Source organism: Mus caroli, chromosome 4, assembly GCF_900094665.2.
Source record: "Mus caroli chromosome 4, CAROLI_EIJ_v1.1, whole genome shotgun sequence".
Classification (NCBI taxonomy): domain Eukaryota; kingdom Metazoa; phylum Chordata; class Mammalia; order Rodentia; family Muridae; genus Mus; species Mus caroli.
Window position 1 is genome coordinate 30434713 of NC_034573.1, and position 24101 is coordinate 30458813.

General features: G+C 35.5%; 1 protein-coding gene across 15 annotated transcripts in view; it reads right to left on the minus strand.

The window, feature by feature from the left end:
- Lingo2 (leucine rich repeat and Ig domain containing 2) overlaps positions 1–24101 on the minus strand; it is a 1160577-nt gene that overhangs the window by 285716 nt on the left and 850760 nt on the right. For all 15 annotated transcript variants that reach the window (XM_029476375.1, XM_029476378.1, XM_029476377.1 and 12 more), the window contains 2 exons: positions 22886–23048; positions 8380–8439 (listed from right to left, as the gene is read on the minus strand). The gene's annotated coding sequence lies outside the window, so the exon portion shown is untranslated. The remainder of the gene's footprint in view (positions 1–8379; positions 8440–22885; positions 23049–24101) is intronic.

The window sequence follows — 24101 nt, forward strand, 5'->3', positions numbered from 1 at the left end:
GGGGGAGTGTATTGGGGACTTTTTGGATAGCATTGGAAATGTAATTGAGGAAATTACCTAATTAAAAAAAAAAGAAATCACACGATAAAAAAAAAAAGAAATATGAACAAAAAACAAACAAACAAAAAAAACTAGGGTGATGAGAACAATGGAAGCAGAAGGGAGAGAGAGGAAAGGAGAGGGTTGTATGAGGGAATGTGCTTAAACTTCATGGCATTCCTGTATGACAGTATCCTTATGAAATAACATCATAAACAATAAAGATGTTGGTTAGGTGACACTTTAAAAAATGTGTCTGCACTGACTTCTGTCTCATCCTAGTTCTCTTAACAATGCAGCATAAGATGCAGTTACATTTACATTGAACTAAATACTATAAGTAATTTAGAGGTTATTTTAAGTCTATAGGATTTTATGTGAGGGCTTTGAGCGTTCTAAGACATCGAAGATACTGAAAGACAACTGGAAGACAACATCACGTGGCTCTATTTTGACAAGCAAGTTCATCATGGTGTAAACATCCCACAATGTTCTGACACAAACTAAGACAGCTGCAATATTACCAGGCAATATATTCCTATGAGATCAGCATCATTTATGTAATCCTCACTGATTAGAGATCATTTTTGTGGAATATAACTGTATAAACACACATGTATAAACAAAATCAATGGAGATGGAGTTCTCAGAGAACATTAATGGATATACTACTTCACAATCATGTCTCTTATGAGAATTAAAAGACACTCAATATATCTAATGTCCTCATGGGCCCTTTATAAATATCTAAAATTATTTTTCCATATCTTCCTATGAATCAAAGTTCTAATACGGTAAAAGAAATAATGACTTGAGACTATATTGGCATCTGCTCTGTACATCATATGAGTGAGACAACTGACAAAATTCATCATGGATTACAGAAGAGGTAAAGAAGGTTTGATGAAATTTAACAAATGGATGATATTTATGTTAGGAAATATTCTTGCTTTTACCAAATGCACTTGAAAACATCAGAGAATGGAGAGACATGACATATGGAACTTATTCTGAAATACACTTGGCAAAATTAAACTGAGAAATAGAGCAAAGAACACGGATTTTTAAACAAAGACTAATTCTGGATAAAGGTGACACAGAAATTCATTGCACTATCTTTGGAATCTTTCTGCTGTTCAAGATTTTTTTCAAAGTTGAAAAAAGCACAAGGACTGGGAAGTACCCAGAGGTCATTGGTAGGTCATTTGCCTAGCATGCATGGCACTGCAGGTTTGAACCTCATCAGAGCTGAAAAACATTCAAATAAAACTAGATTTGATTGTTAAAAGAACAAAGTAAAATGATAGCATAACTGGGTATATATGTAAGCCCCCACTCCAGCAGCACCTCTGTCCATAGCCCTGAATTTGTTCTCCAGAGCCAGTAGCTTTCCTTTTTTTTCACTGGCTCCACATTCACTACCAGAGGGAAAAGGATAGATGTTAGAAGTCCGCATTAGAGTTAGAAGGTAGAAAGACACACTGTTCTACCACCAGAGTATTTTTTTTTTCATATTTGAATGACTAGTCTTTGATGAATGTGATTAAGATGAACATAGTGTAACAAACACTAAAACTCAGCCTTCTTTTTAAAAATATGCTAACCATTTAGGAAATCTTTTCAGATGCTTTCTAAGTTCTGGCTTGTTAAGAATTCCTCTTGAAGAAATGATGACCTAGAGGATTCCATGTGATGGAATAACAAAAAGAAGAACATTTAGTTTGGGGCACTGTCCTCTGTCATAAGAAAAAAAATCACCAAAAAAGAATTTTACTAAAAAGAAATAACATGCTCACTAAAAAATGAGCATGCCTGCCATGTGCTCTACTGTACCAATTGTGACCTTCTTTCCTGGGCAGAAGCCACCCAAGTGTTGCTGTTTACAGACATTTCTAATTCGGACTCACCAAACTTCACCCTAAACTCAGGGGCCTCAAAAATGTTAATTTGGTTACATACAATTTCAAGTACAACTCAACAAAATGAGCTGGTGTTTTCCTTTTCTCTTTTCTGTCATAATGTTTTTCTCCTTGTTTTCCCTAAGTTTGAAAGTCTCAGATAATGTTTCTCCTGATACGAATGCTCATCTTGAAATATATACATGTGCTTCCCAGGAAGTTCAGCCAGAAAGCTGAAACCCAAGTTAGATTTATATTCTTGCTTTTTGCCCATTTAGAAATCACAGAGGCTTAGGGAAGAAGATCCACTAATGCCAGATGATCTCTCCACTCAGATATCCCTGGCATCTTGTGTCCTGAGTAAGCTCTGACCATCATTAATGCTCATTATACAGCAGCACATACGTCATCATTCCATACCACAGGGCAAACATAGACATCCGGGCATAATGTGTTAGCACTGACATTCTGGCTATCTATCTTTTGCAAACCTGTCATCAAACAATAGAGGAAAAGTTAAAGAATTGTGTTATTTGGGGCTTCAGAGTATGGTAAAGAAGTAAAGGATGGATTTTTCATTCAGATTTGTATATTATCTAAAAAGCCCTGTTTTTGCAGGATGGGGAACACTATTCCTGTGTGTTTTGTGCTATGGGAATGCAGTTCCAGCAAGGTTTGGTTTTTCATTTCAGATTTAGATTCTTTGGATGTTTATATCATTCTTTTAAATTTCTGCTTAAATTGTTCCTATGGAAATGCTTAAATCCATTAGAACATCAATCTTTTCCCCTTATTGACCTTTCAAATCTCTCTGCTGTTCATTTAATCGATCTTGAATGAACCTACTTAATTTATCTTCCATCATCTTTTTCCTTTGCTTACCAAAGCAAAATGAGACAAAACAGAGCACAGTAAGTCTTGTAATCCAGTGGTTCTCAACTTTTCTAATTCTGTGCCCTTTAGTATAGTTTCTCATGCTGTGGTGACCCTCAACCATAAAAATAGTTTTTGTTACTACTTCACAACTGTAATTTTGCTACTGTTAAGGATTATAATATAAATCCTGTGGTTTTGATGGTCTTGGGCAAACCCTGTGAAAGGATTGTTTGACACTTCAAATGGGTTGTGGCCCACATGTTCAGAACTGCTATTCTAATTGAAAACTTCACACCCTCAATATAGGTGGAACTCTCCAAGCTCATCTGTGCTCTATCTCACTGTCCTCTGGGCTGTTCCACTGACTCTGCTCTGCTCACCAAAACTGTTTCCTCATCCACTTTGTACCTTCCATCCCAGGAACTGTGCTTATCAAAATTTCCAGGCTATGACATCAGCTTAAACTACAACTGAAAAAAAAAAAAACCTACCACCATTTTAGACACAGCTATAGCATTACCCACCATTCCATTAATAAAATTCTCTCTTTGCTGAGTTCCTGGATTGTGCCCTCATGGCTCTATGACTTGTTCTCCCACTATGACATCCAGAAGGTCACAGTCCTCTTATAAGACTTGAAATGAAGTATACTGTTTAAGATCTAAGAACATGGCCCCTATAGGTTCAATTTTTTTTTTTTTGTAAAATTTTTGTTTTAATTTACTCAGACAAGTTCAGCTGGCATTGGCTTATCAAGCACAGTCAATTATATACATCTTTCCAGAAAGCACTCTTGGTGGAACATCAAAGACAAGGAGGAAATCCCAGCACCTTAACAAGTGAAATCATCTAATGGCCGAGGAAAAAGCCCTCCTTCATCCAAAGCTTTAGTTTTATTTTGTTGAGATGCTATCTTACTATTTAAACATAGTGTAGACTGGTCTTGAACTTATTGTATATCTGAGCTAGCCTCAAACTCATGATCCTTCTGTTCATCCTTGAAAGTGGCCACCATATGTGAATAAATTTATAGTTTCTACACTTTTTTTTCAAATTTTAATTAGATATTTTCTTCATTTACATTTCAAATGCTTTCCTGAAAGTCTCCTATACCCCCCTTGCTCCCCTACCCACCCACTCCAAATTCTTGGCCCTGGTGTTCCCCTGTACTTGGGCATATAAAGTTTGCAATGGGACTCTCTTCCCAATGATGGCCAACTAGGCCATCTTCTGCTACATATGCAGCTAGAGACATGAGCTCTGGAGGTACTGGTTAGGTCTTATTGTTGTTCCACCTATAGGGTTGCAGATCCCTTCAGTTCCTTGGGTACTTTCTCTAGCTTCTCCATTGGGGGTCCTGTGTTCCATCTAATAGCTGACTGTGAGCATCCACTTCTGTATTTTCCAGGCACTGCATAGCTTCACAAGAGACAGATAGATATATCAGGTTCCTTTCAGCAAAATCTTGCTGGCATATGCAATAGTGTCTGTGTTTGGTGGTAGTTTCTACACTTTTAAACCTCACCCCTCAAAACAACACAGAGTGTACACCAATACCCATGCTTCTAAAACCAACCAACCAACAAACCAACAAGACAAGCGTGGGTTGCAGAGGGTAAAGGTGTGTGAGTATGTTGGGGAGCGGGTATATAGTTCACTGTCTCCAAATCCCATAGTTAAATCTCTAGCACAACACACACACACACACACACACACACACACACACACACACAAAGGCAAGTTACACAACTATGACAAATACACCAACAGGGAATTGTAAATAGAGCTCAGTGGTTAAGTGGGTGCCTAGCATGTTCAAAGTCCTAAGTTTGCTCTCTGGTACCAAAAGAATATAAATAAAAACAATATGTCAGGTGGTGGTGGTATACCACCTTTACTCCTAGCATTCAGGAGGCAAAGGTAGGCAGATCTCTGAGTTCAAGAACAGCCTGGACTACAGAACTAGTTTCAGGAAAACTAGAGCTACACAGAGAAATCCTGTCTTGATAAACATAAAAACAATAATTAACTTCTGCATTTTCTGGTTCATGACCAGAATAAGATCTTTTTTAAGACCTTTCAGTCATGTACTTCTCATTTGTAAAATGGAGATTCTAAAAGTTTACCCACCTTATAGGTGAAGATTAAAGGAATTGACATTGCTAAATAAAACTACTTCCACTAATGCCTTACAGCATAAGTGTCTACCACATGTTTCAATGTCAGAGTTATTTGTGTTCTTACACATAGTTCTTTGAAAACAGACACTCAAATCAAGTCAAATAAATATCAAAATATAATCAGAAAGCCTTTAAAGAAGAGTTTTTGGTTTCCTACAAACCTTTCTCTAACATACTAAATATTTTTGAAAACCAGTTTTTCAGAAACTGGTGTCTAATTAATCATTTATATGGATAACAATAAATAAAATAAAATTTAAACTAGATTATAAGCTGAAGCTTGTAGGCTTACACATATAATCTTGGCCTTTAGGAAGCTGAAACCAGAATATTGTCAAGAGTTTGAGATCAATGAGGGCTATAGAGTAAGACACTGTCCACCAAACAAAACTTTATAGTAAATACTTCAGGTATATACTCTATATCATGCAAAAGAAACTAACAAAAAGCAATTTTAGAACAGTTTTTATCTCCTTTATGGATAAAATAATAGATTGCCTTATACATTTAAACGTTCCTACATTTATTGAGATGGACGATATGATGATGTCGATTTTGTTCTGATAATCTGAATAGTGAGTCCATTTGAGTATTTACTAACACTATTTGCATTTCCAAGCATGTTTCTGATTTGTAAAGTGGTGTATGTGCAATTAGCACATAAAACTATAAAACTAAATCATTTATCATATTATTTTAATCAACTGCCTTACATGTGGATCTAGAACTACACAACTGAGCTATACTTCCTCATTGCAGGAGAACAACAATAAAGGTTACAAAGACATTAGAGTGCTCAGTCAGCAAAGTTCTACAATCAGTGGGCAGTAATCAGCACTGATTATTATATTTCTCAAGTACACTTCCGCTACGTGGAGGGATCAGTTTTGTAACCACAGTTTCCCTTCCCCCTGCCTTTCTGGTTTCATCTACTCACTGTGATTGCTGTAAAATACTGAGGTCCTACATTTCCCAGAATACACTTTGCTCACCATGCCCTCTCCATGTCCTACCCTCTCCCTGTCCTGCCCTCTCCCTCTTTCTCCCTCTTCCTGCACAAACACAACTCTTTCGTTTCCTGCAGTCAGGATAAACCCTTAGATATATTCCAAGTTCCACGTCACCTTTTCCTTTATCACATTTTTCTGAGTATAGCTAAACATGCCCAGAGATCAGATCTCTATTTTTCTACTACTACAATTATTTATTTATCCATCTGCTTCCTGATTTAATTCTAAGCATCTAAATATCTACTTCAAGTCATCTGTCAGTTTATTGTACCCAGCCAAATTAGGCATTTAATAAACACTATTACAAGAAGTGCCTGGATAAACACCAATCATTTTTTTTCTCATTGAAAGTTAATATTTCTTCTATGTAAATTTCCTATAGATTCAATAAATTTATCTTTATGTAAATTAATTATGCTTTAAATTTTATTTAAGGCATGTTCAGACAATGTTCATAATCAGAGATGCCAATTTTTACTTTTAAGGATATTTCTTCTTTAATTTAAAATCATATCCAAATTGTATCTAAATTACTTTGAAGTGAATACTCTCCACCAAATGTCTTATTGCTAATTAGAACATATTTGTATATCTCCAAAAATCCACTATGCTGGATTATTATCTTTTTTTCTCATTTGATGAGTGTAGCCATTCATTTATTCATCTATCCATTTATCAACCTGTGCATTCTTACAACTAAGAGTTACTATTTAAGCACTATTGTCTGCTAGACATTGAACTCAGAGCTCATGAAACAAAGATGTGAATGAAAAGATTTGCCCTCACTGAGCACATAGTCCACAGTAGGCAGGGAGGCCATAGCCAGAAGCACAGCACAAGACAACACAAGGTAAATGCTAACAAAGAAATGTACAAAGTTCAATTTGTGTGTGATCAAGGCAAGAAAGCAGGGATTCTTTGACAGTTTGTAAAGAAAGATTTAAAAAATACTGCAAACGCCATACCTCTAAGTATCCGAAGATACCCTCCTACCACCTCAGATCATCCTTCCGTAGATTTCAGCAAAGGGACAGCATCTGTGTCCCACCCTGTCCACAGTATGTCCCAGTTGTGTCAGGGATCCTCTGGAAGCACTGCCTTGGAAAGCTCGAGAACCCTATCCCCTTCAGGCAGCCTGAGGGGTGATGCAAACATGGGAGCTGAGCCTATCAGTGATTGTATCAAGCAGCTGAGAAAGTTGTAGCCTGTGAGTCATGGCTCTTTTCATGTGTTTCCAGATCTGTAGGAGGAGAGGCCTTTGGCTGGTAGCACCAGCAATGTAGCACCTATGATGATCACTTGGGGAAAGAACGCCGCTGGAGCCACCAGGAGAGGTACACAGTCCTCCCACCTTCCCAAAGTGTGCACATCCCCAGTGCTACCACCAGGCCATGCCTCAAAATAGTGTGAGAGCCAAAACCCCACATTTTCAGAAAAAGGGGACAAATAAATTAAGCTCTGCCACCCACTTGCCTTATGTGCAGCTAAGGAAAATCAAATGAAATAAACAAGTAAATTAGCAGCTGGTATGTGAGTGCCAGATCACGAATGATTTCAAAGGCTGTGCCAGCCAGTTCTTTCTGAATCAAATTTGTTCTTGTTAGGAAAGTAATAATTAACACTCATACTACTGAGATTAATGCCTAATATCCAGTGAGAGTCTACAGTGTACCAAATACCATGCTTACAATTTATAGGCATAGATTTCTTGTTATCAAATTCCTGATATCTCTCTCTCTCTCTCTCTCTCTCTCTCTCTCTCTCTCTCTCTCTCTCTCTCTCTCTCTCTCCCCCCCAAAGTCACTTTAAATAGCCCTGCCTGGCCAAAGTGGTCTTGGGCTCACAGAGATCCATCTGCCTCTGCCTCCTGGGTGCTAAAATTAAAAGTCTCCACCACTACTTCCCAGCCATGATGTATTTCTTTCTGCAAGTCAGACTTTACCAGTGAACAGCCTGGCACTCAGAAAGTCAAGCTAATTTGTCAAAGTTCACATGTGGTAAGTAGAAGAAAGCCCCTGTGACTGTTAGTGTCTTAAATGCTCAGTTCTGAATATTTCTTCATTAAATTTAAGGAACATACTAGTGTTAAGATTATGATGCTTTTTTACTCAAAGAAAAGTGTACTCTTATCCAGGGTCATTTTGCTTTGCTCTGTAACTGCAGAAAATAATGAAACAAATGTATAAACAATAATGAAACAAATGCAAAAACAAAAACTTTAAATGCACAGCTATTTAAAGTTAAACACATAAGAGAAAATAATTTTTCATGCTGTTCCATTGTTTGCTTAACTTTGTATATGCATTTTTATGAATGCTCCTTTTCTGCAAAATAAATTAATTTAAAACCCTCTAGAAAATGTCAGAAGACTCTCACCCTTTGTTATTGGGAGACAAATAATTTCACTCTCTTCTTTGATGTCCAGAGGATGGATACCTAATGAAGAAAATAAAATTTGTAAACAAGTCACAAGTTGGATGTTTACAGTTTAAAAGTATTATATTTTTCTTATAAATGAATAAATATATATAAAAAGAATATGATGTAATAACTTAAAGACATCTGTAGAGGGAGAACATTTTGAAATTTTAGTGAGAAATTTATTCATCATCAGCCTTCTAAAAGACGTTACAGTGGGTGTCAGTGGGATAGCAAGCATCATAAGGAATGATGCCTTGTATGAAGAATGAAGAAGAAAGTAAACTAGGGCTAAACCAATTCCAATACTTTGGTTTTTGAGAATCCTGAAGAGAAAAAAGATGCCAACAAATCTCTATTACAGCATTCAAGCACAGCGAGCTTCTTGGCTAACAACCTCATGATCTAGGACTTTGTAAGGAGCAGAATAACAGGAACCATTTCAGAACTTCTGAATTAGAATCTATGTCGTGACACAACACCCATATAATTTGGAGCCACAATGAAATTGGATAACTCCCATCCCAAAACTTTCATCAGAGTCTCCTGTGCACTGGCTACACCTAATAATGGCTGATGCCAGGACTGAATTTCCAGCATCCTTTTTCTCTCTTTGTATGTCACTGAAATGATGTTAACTGCCTCAACATAGGCAGAAAAATTCCCCCCTCCTCTGATGGAAGCTGTTTTAGTAGCATAACCCTTGTCTCTATGTCCCCACTGATTCTATCATGTCCAGACTCACCATAGCAACAAGAAGAATCCTGTCATTTGGAGGACCAGAATGTGCCTGTCCCATGATAATAGTATCTCAGGGATCTTTCTTTGTATGTAGTTGAAAATTCAAATATCAAATATGGTATTATAAAGTGTCTAACTGTACCACTATCTCATATGTATTTTATTCTCCTTCAATATTATAAACTGACTACACATATTATTCTTGAAAAGACTATTTCTTTAATATCCATTGATACCATCCTGCTCTTGAGTTCAATAAGGTGGCTTCTTTATTGTACTATTCACACCATTTAAATAGCCTAAAGAGTTCAATCCCAACAAGGCAAAACCCACAGTGATCTATATATATATATACATACATATATATATATATATATATATATATATATATATATATATATATATATATATATATATATATATATATATATATATATATATATATATATATATATATATATATATATAAACACTTGAAGAAAAAGAAAGTCACAAACCCCTCTGATACTTTTCACTAAAGAACAATGTCCCATTAGTATTTAATTCCCAAACCTCTGATAGTGAGCACTATTACAAAGGCTCAAGTATACCTGGGGCACAAGACAGCTAAGTACCAAATCACTGAAGGACTGTACAAGGCAGTTCCGTATGAACCCTTAAAAGAGAGTGCAGACCTTGAGTATTCTCTTATATAATGGGAGGCATTACAAACAACAAACTTGGATTGAACCACTCTGTAGCTGTTCCTGAATGAATGGGTTTTGGCATCCTTTATCAGTGAACATACTTGTAGAAAAGCCTGTGATCTCACAATATATTGAGACCTATATGCCAGATATCAAAGTTAAAAATCGTTTCCTTAGCAAGGGGACTAACCACAACTGTAAGACCCATGATTGGAGAGTTGTAGACAAGGAAGAACACAGCTTTCCTTCTGATGAATACACCTTGCTGACAATAGGAGATGCTGAGTGGAGCAAGCCTTGAGCTTGTCAGAACATTTAAAAAGCAGAGAAAATAGTGAGAACTAGAGATATATGTATGATCTGTCTGTCTATCTGTCTATCTGTCTATCTATCTATCTATCTATCTATCTATCTATCTATCTATCTATCTATCTATCTACCATCAATCTATCATGTCTCCCAATATATGTATATATTATATGTATGAATGTATGTATTATATATATTGCCTGTATATGTACACATCTACAGATGTGTGTATGTGTGTGTATTATGCATGAGGATATATATGTAAATAAAATAGATGAGATGCTGGTATAGAACTAGGGTTTCTTACCTTCTAGGCCAGTGCTATACCCTTGAGCTTTACCCTCAGTACTCTACATTCTTCCTTTCCTATTTAAATTCTGATCTTCAACACTGATGTAAACGAAAGCTATATTGGGAACAAAAGCAACAAGTTCATCCTATCCCTTTTCCCATTTGGTATGGTTTTTCTGCTGGTTTTAGCCCTTTGACTTGTATTCTCCTCAGAGCCTTCTTTGCTCTTCATAACTTCAATGCTCTGGAAGCTCTCCTCAAAGACCTGCTGAAGGCACGACTTAGGCATAATCTAAGATTTCAGCTCTTCACATCACTCATGGTACTCCCTTTACTGGTTTACTCCTTTGCTTTATAATTTAACCTTTTTTTAAAAAAATATGATTTTATATTGTTTCTATCCCCAGATAGTAAGTTATTAGGACTATGAAACAAATACATGAAACCTGAAGAAGCAACACACAGTGATATAAAATAGAAAATTTTACCATTTTTTAAAGGGAAAGTTAGTGGTGTTAAAAATAGTAATTTAAATAATTCAAAGACCTGAATAAAGGATGAAGAATGGGCATTTGCAGATAATGTAAATGTGATGCATGGAGATTTTAGGTAATTCATGGGCAAACATATCTTGTCATGTTCCAAACATCAATACAGATTGGTCTATACTCTCAATAATGTAAGCCAGTGCCAACAAGTGATTTTTAACCTCACAAGAGCTCAATATATTAAAAAATATAGTTGATGTTTTACAAGATAGTAAGTACAAACGAGGTAAAAGAGAAACACACACACACACAAAAAGGCATCTAGAGTGTCAGATGGTTGTTAATTTAAGTTTTACAAATAAACTCGGGGGACTCCTGATGGAGTCATTCGATCATCTGAAGACCATCTTCACAAGAATGTTATTATATAGCTCCTTTCAATTTCATTGTCTTTGACAACACATTTCCACTGTTCTTTAGTATTGTGCATTCAGTGTGGATGGAGAACATTTGAAAATGTGACCTCAGGGTGACTTGAGTACCCGGCAATGTCATTTAGTCAGGTATATCTCTAATATTGAATACACATGGTGATATGTTATCTGTTTCCTTGATGGTGCTGTAAACATAACTCTGAGTGAACTGAGTTGTTTTATTTATACGAGGCAAGATGAGGAATATCAATGTGTCAGTGCAGAGCCCGGGTCCCTATTGCAACTTTTCTGTCTTGTACCTGAAAATATGTAAGTTTCTCAGCAGTCATGAAATGATGCCTCTCTAAGCTGCTTCAAGTTGTAATATTAAAATCTGGCATTTAATTTCTTATGTAACAACAACCTTACAACTATGTACCTATTAAATTAACAGTACTAAATGGTAACAATACAATCTTTAGTACAGCTATGTTCAGAAGTCCTTTTTAAATGAATTTCACTAGATGTATAAACATCTAGAACAAGCTGCATACTTCAAAAATGAGCTGTTCTATTTGTTTTAATGTCCTCTGAACATGCTAGTGTGACACAACCAAAGGAAAGTTAACAGCAGATATATGCAGAACACAGGCTGAGAGTGCCTCACAACAAAGCACACTAAAGATACCATGATCTGCCTGCAGGAAGAAAATTTTATCTTTATGAATTATTAAAGCATGCAGTTCTAGAGTCTTGGCAAGGAAATTAGTACTTTCCATGTTTTAATATATTGTACAAATGGGAATGCTCACTTCTTAAAGTATAAAAATGCACATCTTTAACCATTCAATGGCTCATTCATGCAATTTCTGATGTCACTTCTTTCCAGACACTATTTAAGTGTGAGATGAAATCAGTGCTTGACCTTAGAATTTATAGTGTCTAGTAAGGAGGGGAAAATAACTTTTCACAGTACCTAGTATAAAGAAAATGATATCCAAATAGTTTTTGTTTCTAACTAATTTATGGCATGCAGTGTTCATACAGCAACTGTTACTATTATATATATATATATATATATATATATATATATATATATATATATATATATATATAAACACTGATATAATCTGGGCTTAAGTATCTGTGCTAACTTCACTGTATGACTTTGACATACTCACATTCTGGTTTCTGGGTTTCTAAATACAGAATTCTTTCCTGAATCTGTAACCGTCCCCAAACAGGAACATCCTGCAGTAGGCAAGGCAAGCTGCATTTTGTATTGATCTTTATAATACTACCTTTGGGAGAAACTTCAATACTCAACCTGTAGTTCCATGCAAATCAGAATTTTGATTGAATTTTCAAAGCAAACCAGACACAGACTCTCGGCAGTATAGAATATATGATTATACTAGGATATATAGAATGATGTTCAATGCAACTATTTAGATTAATTAAAAGCCACAATTTGAAACAAGCATTTGTAACACATATTGACAAGGATGAGCTATGGGACATAACTCACAGAAGTGAGATAGCTATCACTCATTTGGGAATGGTGATCAGAATTTGGGACAAATGAAATCAATCTGTATTTTACTGCTTTCTTCTGGACAGTAATGGTGAAAATTCTCCAAGTCATAATTAAGAATTCTGTTTGGTGGAAAGTCAAACGGAGAAAAAACACTACATATTTCTTCCAAAGAAATGTTACTACTTTACTATAACTTCACACCTTGAAATAAACATTATTATTGAAATAAAAGTATTCAGTTAGCTTGCACACTGCCTTACAATAAAGATGGTCCATTTACTCATGCAATAACCCATTTGCATATCTAAATGTTAAGATTTATATCCTAGAGAGATTTAAGATTAGGATAGGAAGCTGCTAGGAATTTGTAAGTTTTTCATTCCTGACTTCAGATTTTTTAATTTACAAATTTTCACTTTTTCAATCATGTGAAAAGCAGTATGAATTCAATGGGAATGACACTCAGCATTTTTAAACATTAATTCAGTGTGTGTGTGTGTGTGTGTGTGTGCATGCGTATGTGCTGTGTGTGTAGTATGTGTGTGTCTGTGGTGTGTGCATGTGTCTGTGGTTTGTGTGTGTGTCCACGTATGTGTGTGCTCGTATGTGGTATGTGTGGTGTGTGTGTGTATGTATGTGGTGTGGTGTGTGTGTGTGTGTGTGTGTGTGTGTGTGTGTCTATGTCTCTCTTTATGTGTTTTGGGGGGTTGTTAACCCAACTTCTGGCATATGCTAAGCACATTTCACCACAGAGATTTATATTTTAACCTCCACTTTGTATCATTTTACTTATAATCAAACTTCCAGAAACTAATTGTATGTGTTGAATTATTAATGTAGATTCTTTTTTGATGCCTCTCCTATTATTCACAAGGGTTCTTACTTTAATTGTCACTTTAGGACAAATGGCATGGAACCTTAGGCACATTTTATTTTAGTGATAGAATGGTGACAGCCAATGTAATTCATTTTGTGTGTGTTTTATTTAGGTTTTCAACTTGTCATCTAGAGTTGACACACACATGATCTTGGACATGCTAAATTCAACTAAGATATATTTAAAATAAATACTGATCTTTAAAGTCTAGCTTAGGTTTAGCTATATGGAGTCAGCAAATTCAATTAAACTGACAACCTTTCTATCATTTTCCTCTAAGGAATTTAATTGCTCACATCACTTCTGTAGTGTTTATACAGTCACAGTTTGAGTACTGTTGAATACCTTCTGAAGTATTTTCAGTTGGGGGAGATAGAGTTTGTTTTCAATACTGATCATTTCCATCATATTTTCCAGCCTCCAATATTTATTGCTTGACTTTCTAGAGCCCACTGTTCTTTTCTCACATCCCATAATGGCATTTAAGTTATGTAAAGACAAGGATATCAGTATTTGATTTCTAATCATCAAAATTGATGAAGAATTATATGAGTTAATCTTGATATGACTGAGAAGAAAAAGGCATATGTTCATTTATATGTGCCAAAACTAAGATGTAAATGTCCTGGGAAAGCAAAGATGAATAGGATCTGATGCCTGCCTTAGAGGATTCACTTTCTAGTGAGAGAAACAGATCTAGTGGACACTGCTGCAGTGGTCAAAGAAGAAGATTTAGGAACCCCATATTATACCAGGGGAAGACAAACTGTGTATGATAACAGAGGCAAAAAATTTAAAAAGGGTGCCTGGAATTTATGAACCCCAAGAGATAAAGAGTTTGATCATACAAAGTTCCCATACCGAGTTAAGATATAAATACTTTATCCTTCAGGGCATGGCAATGATATTTGATGTGGGCTTTTTTTGAGATTAACAAACCCGAAGGGGTCATTACTACACTACTAGAATATTTTCTGTCTCTCTGTCTCTCTGTCTCTCTGTCTCTCTGTCTCTCTGTCTCTCTCTCTCTCCTGTATGCCTGTCTTCTTTCATTGTCTGTCTGTCTCTGTCTGTCTTTTCTCCCTCTCTTTGTCTTTCTCTCTTTCTTCCTCCTTCTGTCCCTCCCCAATCCTGTCTCAGCTTCCCTCCCTTCCCTAGCTCTCTAACATTATCTGGTGACTATAGTTTTGGTGAAATCCTTCCGTATTAAAATGCATATCCTGGTATCTGGATAATCTTCTAGACAGAAAATCTATTTTTAAAAGACAAAGATATCAAATGATTCTAGGTGATAAAATGGGGCTCCAAATTATGGTGTGGTGCTAAAAGTGGAAAAGACCACACAGACTGCAAAATCGTCAAGGAGTGAGACAGCAAAATTCAAATGATCACAAGGAATTGTGATATTTTACTTCTGTATAGGTTCATTCTGAAGTATTCAGGAAAGTCCATAAAAATACCAACAATAACATTTAGGGCAATTTAGAATCCTATGAACTGATGAACTATGTGATCCTGTTGTGTTGAATGACCCAGACTCTGCTTGGCTTCATGAGGGATTGCATCTAAGCTATAGAAGAGCAACAGTAGCCAAGTCTGCCTTATTCTTGACAGGGGGACTATTCAAAGTCTGTCAAAGATATCTTTCTCATGGCATAATTTTCCAGGATAAGAACAGTCATTTATGACTTAGTAGGGAGTATGAGCAAAAGTGTGTGAGCTCTAAATTTGCAGCCTCTCAGCTAAAGCATGTGGTTTCCCTCTACTGTCTGCCACTCCGAACTTTACCCAGATAGTTTCTCCTTTATAACTTCATTTAGTCATTCAGCTGAAATGGATCCTACCTTTCTCAATGATTTGTCCTTGCCAATCCACTTGTTGGGTAGATGACAAAAATGGGCAATTTTCAAAAGCCAAGTTGACTTGATTTAGGTTTCCTGGAGCACATTGTTCTGCATTTTTCATGGTAATCAAGCATTTTTATTGTTCTCAAGAGAACAGATTTAGAATTTGTATCCAGAGTGTTTACCCTGACATAACTTGGCTTCTATAACCTTGCTCCCAAATATCTTCTCTTGTTCTGTGCCTGCCTTTGGAAATTCTCCTGTACAGTCAAATGGATCCAGCTTTTCTCAATTATATCAGACAAGTTTTTTCCTACCTCTGCCCTAGCTGCATTCTTGCCAAGATATCCTACAGTTTCTTTATGACACATGTGATTTATTATACTAGTATCAAGGTCTAGCTGTAGACGGACAACCTGAGATTTTATGTGTGTTCCAGCTCACTATCACACCTTCCCAGAATCTGCTTAGCTATGGTTTTCCGTACTGATTCACAGATTTACTGATTCTTCTTATAATGTTTCATATCTATTCAAATTATTGTTGGCATCATATGGTCTTTATGAATAAAGTTAATATTTAAGATAAAAATTGTTTTCAGTCTATCTGGAAGAAAAATAGGAAGCTGAAGCTATTGTTTATGGCCTAGAATTCATGAAATTATACTCAGTAAAATATTTTGATGGCATTCAGGAGGCAACTGATACAAGTGGCTTTGTTTTTGGAATTAGCCTTAACTGGACATATAAAATGTAGCCTGAATATTGAATTTTATTATTAAACTTGTGAAAGGCATAAAGCTAAGGTAGAAGAATTGCTGCAAACAAGTTCAAAGTCAGCCTAGGTTGTGTAGTGAACTCAAGGATATACAGACTAATTAAAATAATTATTTATTTGTGGTCAACAGTAGAGAGAGTAAGCAGCATTGGCTTGAATTTTATTAAATTTAAAAGAGAATTATAAGTTTATTGACAGCTTTCATATCTCAAGAAAAGATATGTTGATGTAGATTACAATTGGCATAAACAGAGAAAATGCAAAGCAAAATATATTAGTATGTCTACAGGTAGGGATGTAGAGGAAAGTCAAGAGGCTTTAGAGGTTAAAGAAAGGAAAGGAGAGAAGAAAAGTAAGAAGGAAAGATGAGCGACAACTATGAGAGAACAGAAGAAAAGAAAGTGTATTTGGCCAACTCACAACACAAATGCAGATGACTGTTGACAGTACCTTCAGCAAACATTTGGTGAGAATCACAGTGCATTGTATTCATTATAGTAATGGGCCGCCACACAAAAGAAGCAGTAGAAATCTATCCTCCCAAATATTTTCAAATTCAAAGCAAAGCACCATAAACACACATGCACATATGCACATGCACACACAAAGATGCAAATACATACATGAGTAAGGAGCAGAAAGTTACATAACATCATATCAATGTATCACACAATTAAGTGAGATATATATATATATATGTATATATATATTGTATACATAAATGTATACATTGGAAAAAGGAATGGTTTGCTTGTTTAGAAATCTGAAAACCAAAATTATATGAAAATATTATATGCTCTTGTAAAGAACAGATCTTGGGAGAAAATTGTTGACACATTAGCTATGTGTGCCTTGGAAATGTATTATTCTATTTTGCAGCTTCTTCATCTCAAATACAGCTATAACTATGCCTACATTTCAGTGCAAATATAGATTTACACAGAACTAATATTTAATTTTTAGTGTTTATCATTATCATTTCATTACCAAGTTAGATTTAATGGAAAGTGACATGATTTATTCAGTGTACTTATTGTCCCTTCAACATTTCTGCAGAAAAGACTTTGTAAAATTTTTCTGCAGTCATATGACAATTTCTTGTTAAACCTCAATGAATAATTTTTTTCTAATGAAATGTTCAATTTTCTCACTCAGTGATTTACTACCTCTCTGTCCAAAACCTTTTGCACATATTTTATTAGACCTTGGCGTGGCTTCTTGGATTTTAATCCATTCAACATCATGCTTTTTTTACAAGCATGACCAACTCCGCATCAATATCAGCTCCTTCTGTTCACATGAGGGGAACAGTAAACTTCTAAGAGAGGATGAGTGACAGGCCCCTCTTGGTTTGTCATGACCACACTTCTATCCTAGGAGGTCATTGATTCAGCTTTGGTTACTTCTCTCTCCATCGCTCAATGCCATTTTCTCATCTACATTTTCCTCCATCATATTCTTAATAATAGAGAAGTGTTTTCATCTAAGAAGAATGGAGCTGCATACTACCAAGAGTCCACAGTGCTCTGCCCAGCTACTTGGGTAATTGTCTTTGAGGTATCTGCATTGTTCTCCTATTACAGTCTTAATTGACACGTGAATTTAATCATGATCCCCACTTTTAAAGTATTATTGGGCCATAGTAAATGCAGCATTAATTCAAAATTTTAATTTCAAATTTAATAATATTTCTCCTCTATATAAAATAAAAATGGTCAAAGGCATAGTTATGGATCTTGCTTCATTGATTTCAGATTCAAGTTTTTCTGAATTAGAGAACTGTGTGAACAGACAAGTAAACTGTTACAGCTGTAAAATTGTGTTAACATCTAGTTTAGAGAGTTCCAGTGTGCTTTACTGAATCTAAACACTATAATTTGCTAAGAATAAAACATTGTAATCTTTGACTGTAAATAAAATGATACTATAATCCCCAGAAATAGTATAATATGAATGATATATGATGTTAAACAGAATACTCCTAAAGGCTATAACCATAACCATAAAGCTATTGTCATCTTCAATAACAAGTTTATAAAACTCAACAAAAATTTATTCAAAGTGCCCAGAACTTAAAAGTTAATGATGACGACGACAAAGCAAAGCAAAACTAAATAACAAAACCACAAAATAAAACTAACACTGAGCATTTACAACACTAAGCACACTCCTTAACCATTTCATTTACTTTCAGAGAAGAGGTAAACTATTCTGCTCACCCACAAAGAGAGCTATGGAGTCTATTGCCAAAAACACAGGCTTTGAACGCTCCTTTAGTCATTGGACACATCTAATGCACATCTTATGGCTCTAGAATTAGGTCTTAAGGAAGACTATTAAGGTTGTCAGCCTTAACAACCTATATTTCAATGAATAATATCAATATTTCCCTGACTGTATATTTAGAGTAAGGCTACTAGGTTTTGCACAGACCACAGTCAAAGAATGCATCTAAAAATAAGTACACAAATAGCCAGACTCTGGTATACTTGAGAAATGATTTGTAGCTATGGTAATTTCCAATTAAATAACTGGAATGAAGGTGATGTTGCAAGGTATGAAGTTCCTCTGGTGGAGGTGGTAATGTGCCCTGGCTCACTGAGGATTATGTAAAGAAAGCATAGACTGATAGTGACCTTTTTTTTTTTTTTGCTGAGCATTTTCATAATTTTTCTTTCCTTACATCTTCATGTGTTCCCTATTATTTTCACCAAATGTTCATTGTGGTAGGAAGGATGTGATGATTTCAACAGAATTACTTACTTAGGTTTAAGTAAGCAGTACACGCTAAGTAGGGTAGCTTTGCTTTCTGGACATAAAAATGTGCCTGCCATGCATGCTGGGCTCCCAAGGAATGAAACACTGATTGATGTGATGATAAAACGATGAAGGGAAGGATAAAGCCTGAGAGATGAAAGTCTCACAGGAAACGTAAAGTGGGTAGCAGCTGCCCCCACCTTAATTGAAGCATAAATTTCAAGCCGAGGATCTGAGGTTAAATTCCAAGCACACACTCAGTGTTTGTGTGCCCCTGTACAGCTGTGTCCATGAGTGTGATGAAAACAAGACAGTCAAAAGCTCCCCTTTTGTGTGAAGGATTTTAAAGCTATTCCTAAACATGTTAGAAAGTAGAGACGTGGGAGTCTATTTTCACAGCAACACAATTGTTTAGCTATCGTTTGACAGCATAGAAGAGCTGCTGGTAGACAAGGAATATTGCTGGCTGTGCTGACTCAGTCAGCTATTATATACACATTTTCTGCAGGGAAGGATCTGAGCATTCTTTGTGTATTGTACCTCTCTAAACACACCTCTCATGGCTCCATTCTACCCTCTGCCAGGATGTAGATGAAACTCTAAGGTGGATTATACTAATGGCATTAGTTTCTATTTTACTATACCTGTACATACAAAGTTCTTCAACTCAGCCACTACCTATTTGTCATCTTCCATCTCATCCTGTGCCCCATGGTCAAGTGCCCCATTCTTCCGACATGATGTTCATTTTAGCACCATATTGAGGCTATTAGATTGTATAATGAGCTCTCATGTCTGTCTGTCATGTCCTAAAATTCTTCCTCTTTAATTGGAGGGAAAACACGCCTCTCTCATTTTAAGATATTTTTTTACCAACCTCTTATGCTTAACAATCCATCTCAATTTATAGCAAAGTAAAAATTTGATGAATGATTTTAACATATTTTGTCAAAAGTGAGCTTTTCACATGTTGTGGTGTATTTTGGTTTGTCTGTCCAGGTTTGTACTCACTTGATGGAAAGGAAGAGAATGGTATTATTTTGTTTCTGTCTATGTATTGTTGTACATTGGTTATAAATTCCAACGATGTTCAAAGCATTTAAGTTTGTGTGGTAGTTGTATTGATAGAGGAGCCGCTTTATGAAACGTTCAAGATTTTGTATCAGAAGGCCTCAGAATGGGAAGAAATACACAGGCAAGACCTCACTTCCCTCTCTGCAGGTCATGAGCATAAAGGCACTGCATATAGAAGGAACCCAAGTGTTTTTCATGAACTGCCTTGGAGACTGCACATCATGTTACATGGAGTAAACTCTTATTAGAACTGCCTTGGGAAAAAAAAAACTGCCTTGGAAACAATCTCACCTTTCATATCCTGTCTTTATAGCTTAATATTGCTTCTATGTTGAAACATATAATACTATAATTCTGAGCTAGAAAAACCTTTCCTTCAAGAGTGCTTTAGGAAAGAATAAAATGTTTCTCAGCTAACAAATCAAATGAAATTTCATGGATATTTTAAATAAACTTTTGAGAAGTAGAACTTAGAAACCTTGACATTTTTGTCTTTTTATAATAAGCCATGTCACAGTAAAATTGGGAAACGAACGTCCAAATAACAAAAAAATAAAACGATTAGAAAATTAATGTGATACATAAAGCAACAATGTATATATTTCTGTTCATTAAAAAATAGTTAATTTTAACCGAGAATGTATTCTAGAGGGTACCTTCAAACTATATTTTCACACACTATTGAAGAAGGTGCTATCTCTGCTGTAACTAACAAAATTTACTTCAAAGGACCTTGGAAAGGGAAGCTGTTTCATATTGCTTACTGGACCGTTTCCCCAAGCCAATGACTGAAGCACTTCAGAGACAAAATATCCTACAAAATGAATGTGAAGTTCAAAAATGAGAGTGATCTCTACCTTTGTGGCAAGATAATGGCTAATTGGATTGTCACATGAGTGTTTTTCTTGAAAACAGGGCATTTTATTCCCCCTTACAATTCTCTTTACAACATTGAAGTTTTGATATGAAATCAGATTTGTTGAAAATACTATAATAAACACAATTATGATAAATACTCCTCTGCATTCATCAAAAGCAAGCTTAAAAACCTGAGAATCCTGAGAATCTCAGATACAAGTATTACTAAGTTCTGACCAAATTTGCAGTGTTTTGGAGTGTAACAGAAAAAACAAACAAACAAACAAAAACACGATAAGGATTGAATAAGATGTGTGTTATGTGGTTGGATTGATCTTTGTTCCAGTAATGAATCTAGCATTTAAATTTATTACAGATCCATAAAACTTGTAAATGTGAATGACACTATGGCCTTGAAAACAAAACAAGCTAATCATCCGTGCAGTCTGCCGAATTCAGGTTTCTGCCACACGTTTATAATTTCCAACCAAGTTTTGAATCTATAAGAGATTGCTTTTCACATTCATGTTCTGTAGCATCATGTTGATAAGTGGTTAGGAAAGTATTCATGTTAGACTTGTTACAATTTGTTGATTGCTAACACCTTGGATGTCCTAATTAACATCCAAATGGTTATATAGACTATGATGTTATTATGTAACATATAATATGCAAGATATTATGAAGTCAAATTTTCATTCGCATATGTTAGGTTCTAATGGACTCTGTGTGGGGAGGTGTATATGTGTGTTTGTGTGTGTTTGCACACATGTGTGTGAAATATATACACACACACACACACACACACATATATATATATATATATATATATATATATATATATATATATATATACTATATTGGATGAGTGGAATTACTCTTTTTTTTTCACAAGTTAAAAGGAGAAATTTGCAACAATTTCAAAGAACTCAAATGGTTGTATGGCACATTTACCTCACCCAATTGGTTTCAACATTAAAACTTGTACTCAGGATTTTTGTGGTTATAATTCAGCCTACAGAAAACTTTGCTTTCCAAAGCATTAAAGAAAAGTGCTGACTCTCTTAAAGGCAGAGAACCTAGCTTCTGGTGGCTTGGTAGGATAATTGATCAATTAAAATGTATTTTTGAGTGGAAGAGAGTCAATGAGAAATGTAAGGTCTGATCTTGGGTAATAAGAATTTTTCAGAGTGAAACAAAGAATTAGTTAATATTTGAATGAGTTTCTTATTATATATTCTTTATACAATACCAGTCTGACTGTGCAACATTGTTTTAGATACTATATGAATAGAATTCAGAACAATATATACTGTCAAAGAAATAAAGGCAAGAATAATGGTGTAATTTTCTGAACTGAAGCAAGCATAAAGAATGTTTATAAGATTACATACTATGAACTCATATTCATATTTCTATGTTTTATATAATATGAATATGTCAAATCAACACTTTCCCTATTACACTTTCAAAAGTACAACTGCTGGTGTCATTAGAGTTCATAATAACTCCTTATAGAGAAGAACTCTATTACCTGCAAATTTTGGCTATTACATTAAATTAAAATCTAGAGTATCCTCAGGCCTGCTTAATGTATACCTTAAAATATCCCCTCTCTTCACTTGAAAGAAAAAAAGAAGACTGAATTATTACTCTATACATTGCGAAGCAAGGAAGTCTCATTCTTCAACAACCTCTTCAGTGGACTTAGAAAATCAACCACAAAGCTATACATTATTCAGTACCTCCTGGAAGCATTCCAAAGCCTTTGGTACAAGTGATGAATGAGCAGATGTCTCCCTCGCACCTTACCTGGTTTGCTCCTTTTTAAAAATCCAACTCCTGCTGTGGTCTATCAGACAAAGCTCATGGCCACTGGTTGAAGTCCGAACGGAGTGGTTGATCATGATAACTCCACCACATCACGGGCGGCAGCATCTCTCAAAGTCCCACCAGCCAACTGCTTGAAACATGCCTGCAACAAACAAGACCTTTCTTCATTATAATTGAAAAATGGTGAGTCATGTCCTAGGATGAGGAGGCCTTCACTTCTCAGTCAGTAAGGAAATCATAAAGCAGTATGTAAGGAACTCTAAATGCCACTCAGGATGCTAGGACACACAAAGCTGGAGGGATGTACTGTGTGCTTTTCAGTAAGTGTTACCACAGTGCATATCTTTCTCTCCAGGCTTTCATTGACCTACTCAAACTACAAGTATTAACAAATTATTATCACTCCTAAAACTCATTAATATTAAATATTTCTAAACCTTCATGGAACAGACCACCTCCAGTACTCTGAGTATTTTTCTGACTCTACACATACTTTTAAGGTCAATGAGATGTCACAGAGAAAACTTACCAGGAGCAAGAACAGATGTCGCATGATGGTATGGACCAAGCACAATATATTTTGTGACCTCAGACACCCCAACAAAGCCAGAATTTCTACTATAAAAATTAGGTCACCTCTCTAACAAAATGTATGAGACACATCATTGAGTAGCAAATGTAAAGTACTATTGTAAATTCAGCAGTCCCTATTATCCATGGCAAGGTACAGATTGCAAAATAATAAGGAGAAAGAAAGGGATAGCCAGAGCCTAGGAAAGTAATCAGATCACTGTGTGTGAGCAATCACACATTTAATGGTCTGATTGTTAAAGTCCATTTAAATACATACATTGTTTAAACTCACAAACATTTCTGACATCTATTGATGGAGAAAATGCATTAGCACAATCACTACCTTTTTCTGTGCTGATGCCAGCCACACAAACAACTGAGTTCAGTAGGAATGCAGAATGGTACTCCTAGACAAGGCTATTTGGTGGTCTTTCCAGAATAAACTTTAAGAAGAGATACTTTTTAAAAATCTAAAACAACCAGATCTATCTATCTATCTATCTATCTATCTATCTATCTATCTATCTATCTATCTATCTATCTATCTATCTATCTATCTATCTATCTATCTATCTAATCTATCCATCCATCCATCTATCTATCTATCTATCTATCTATCTAT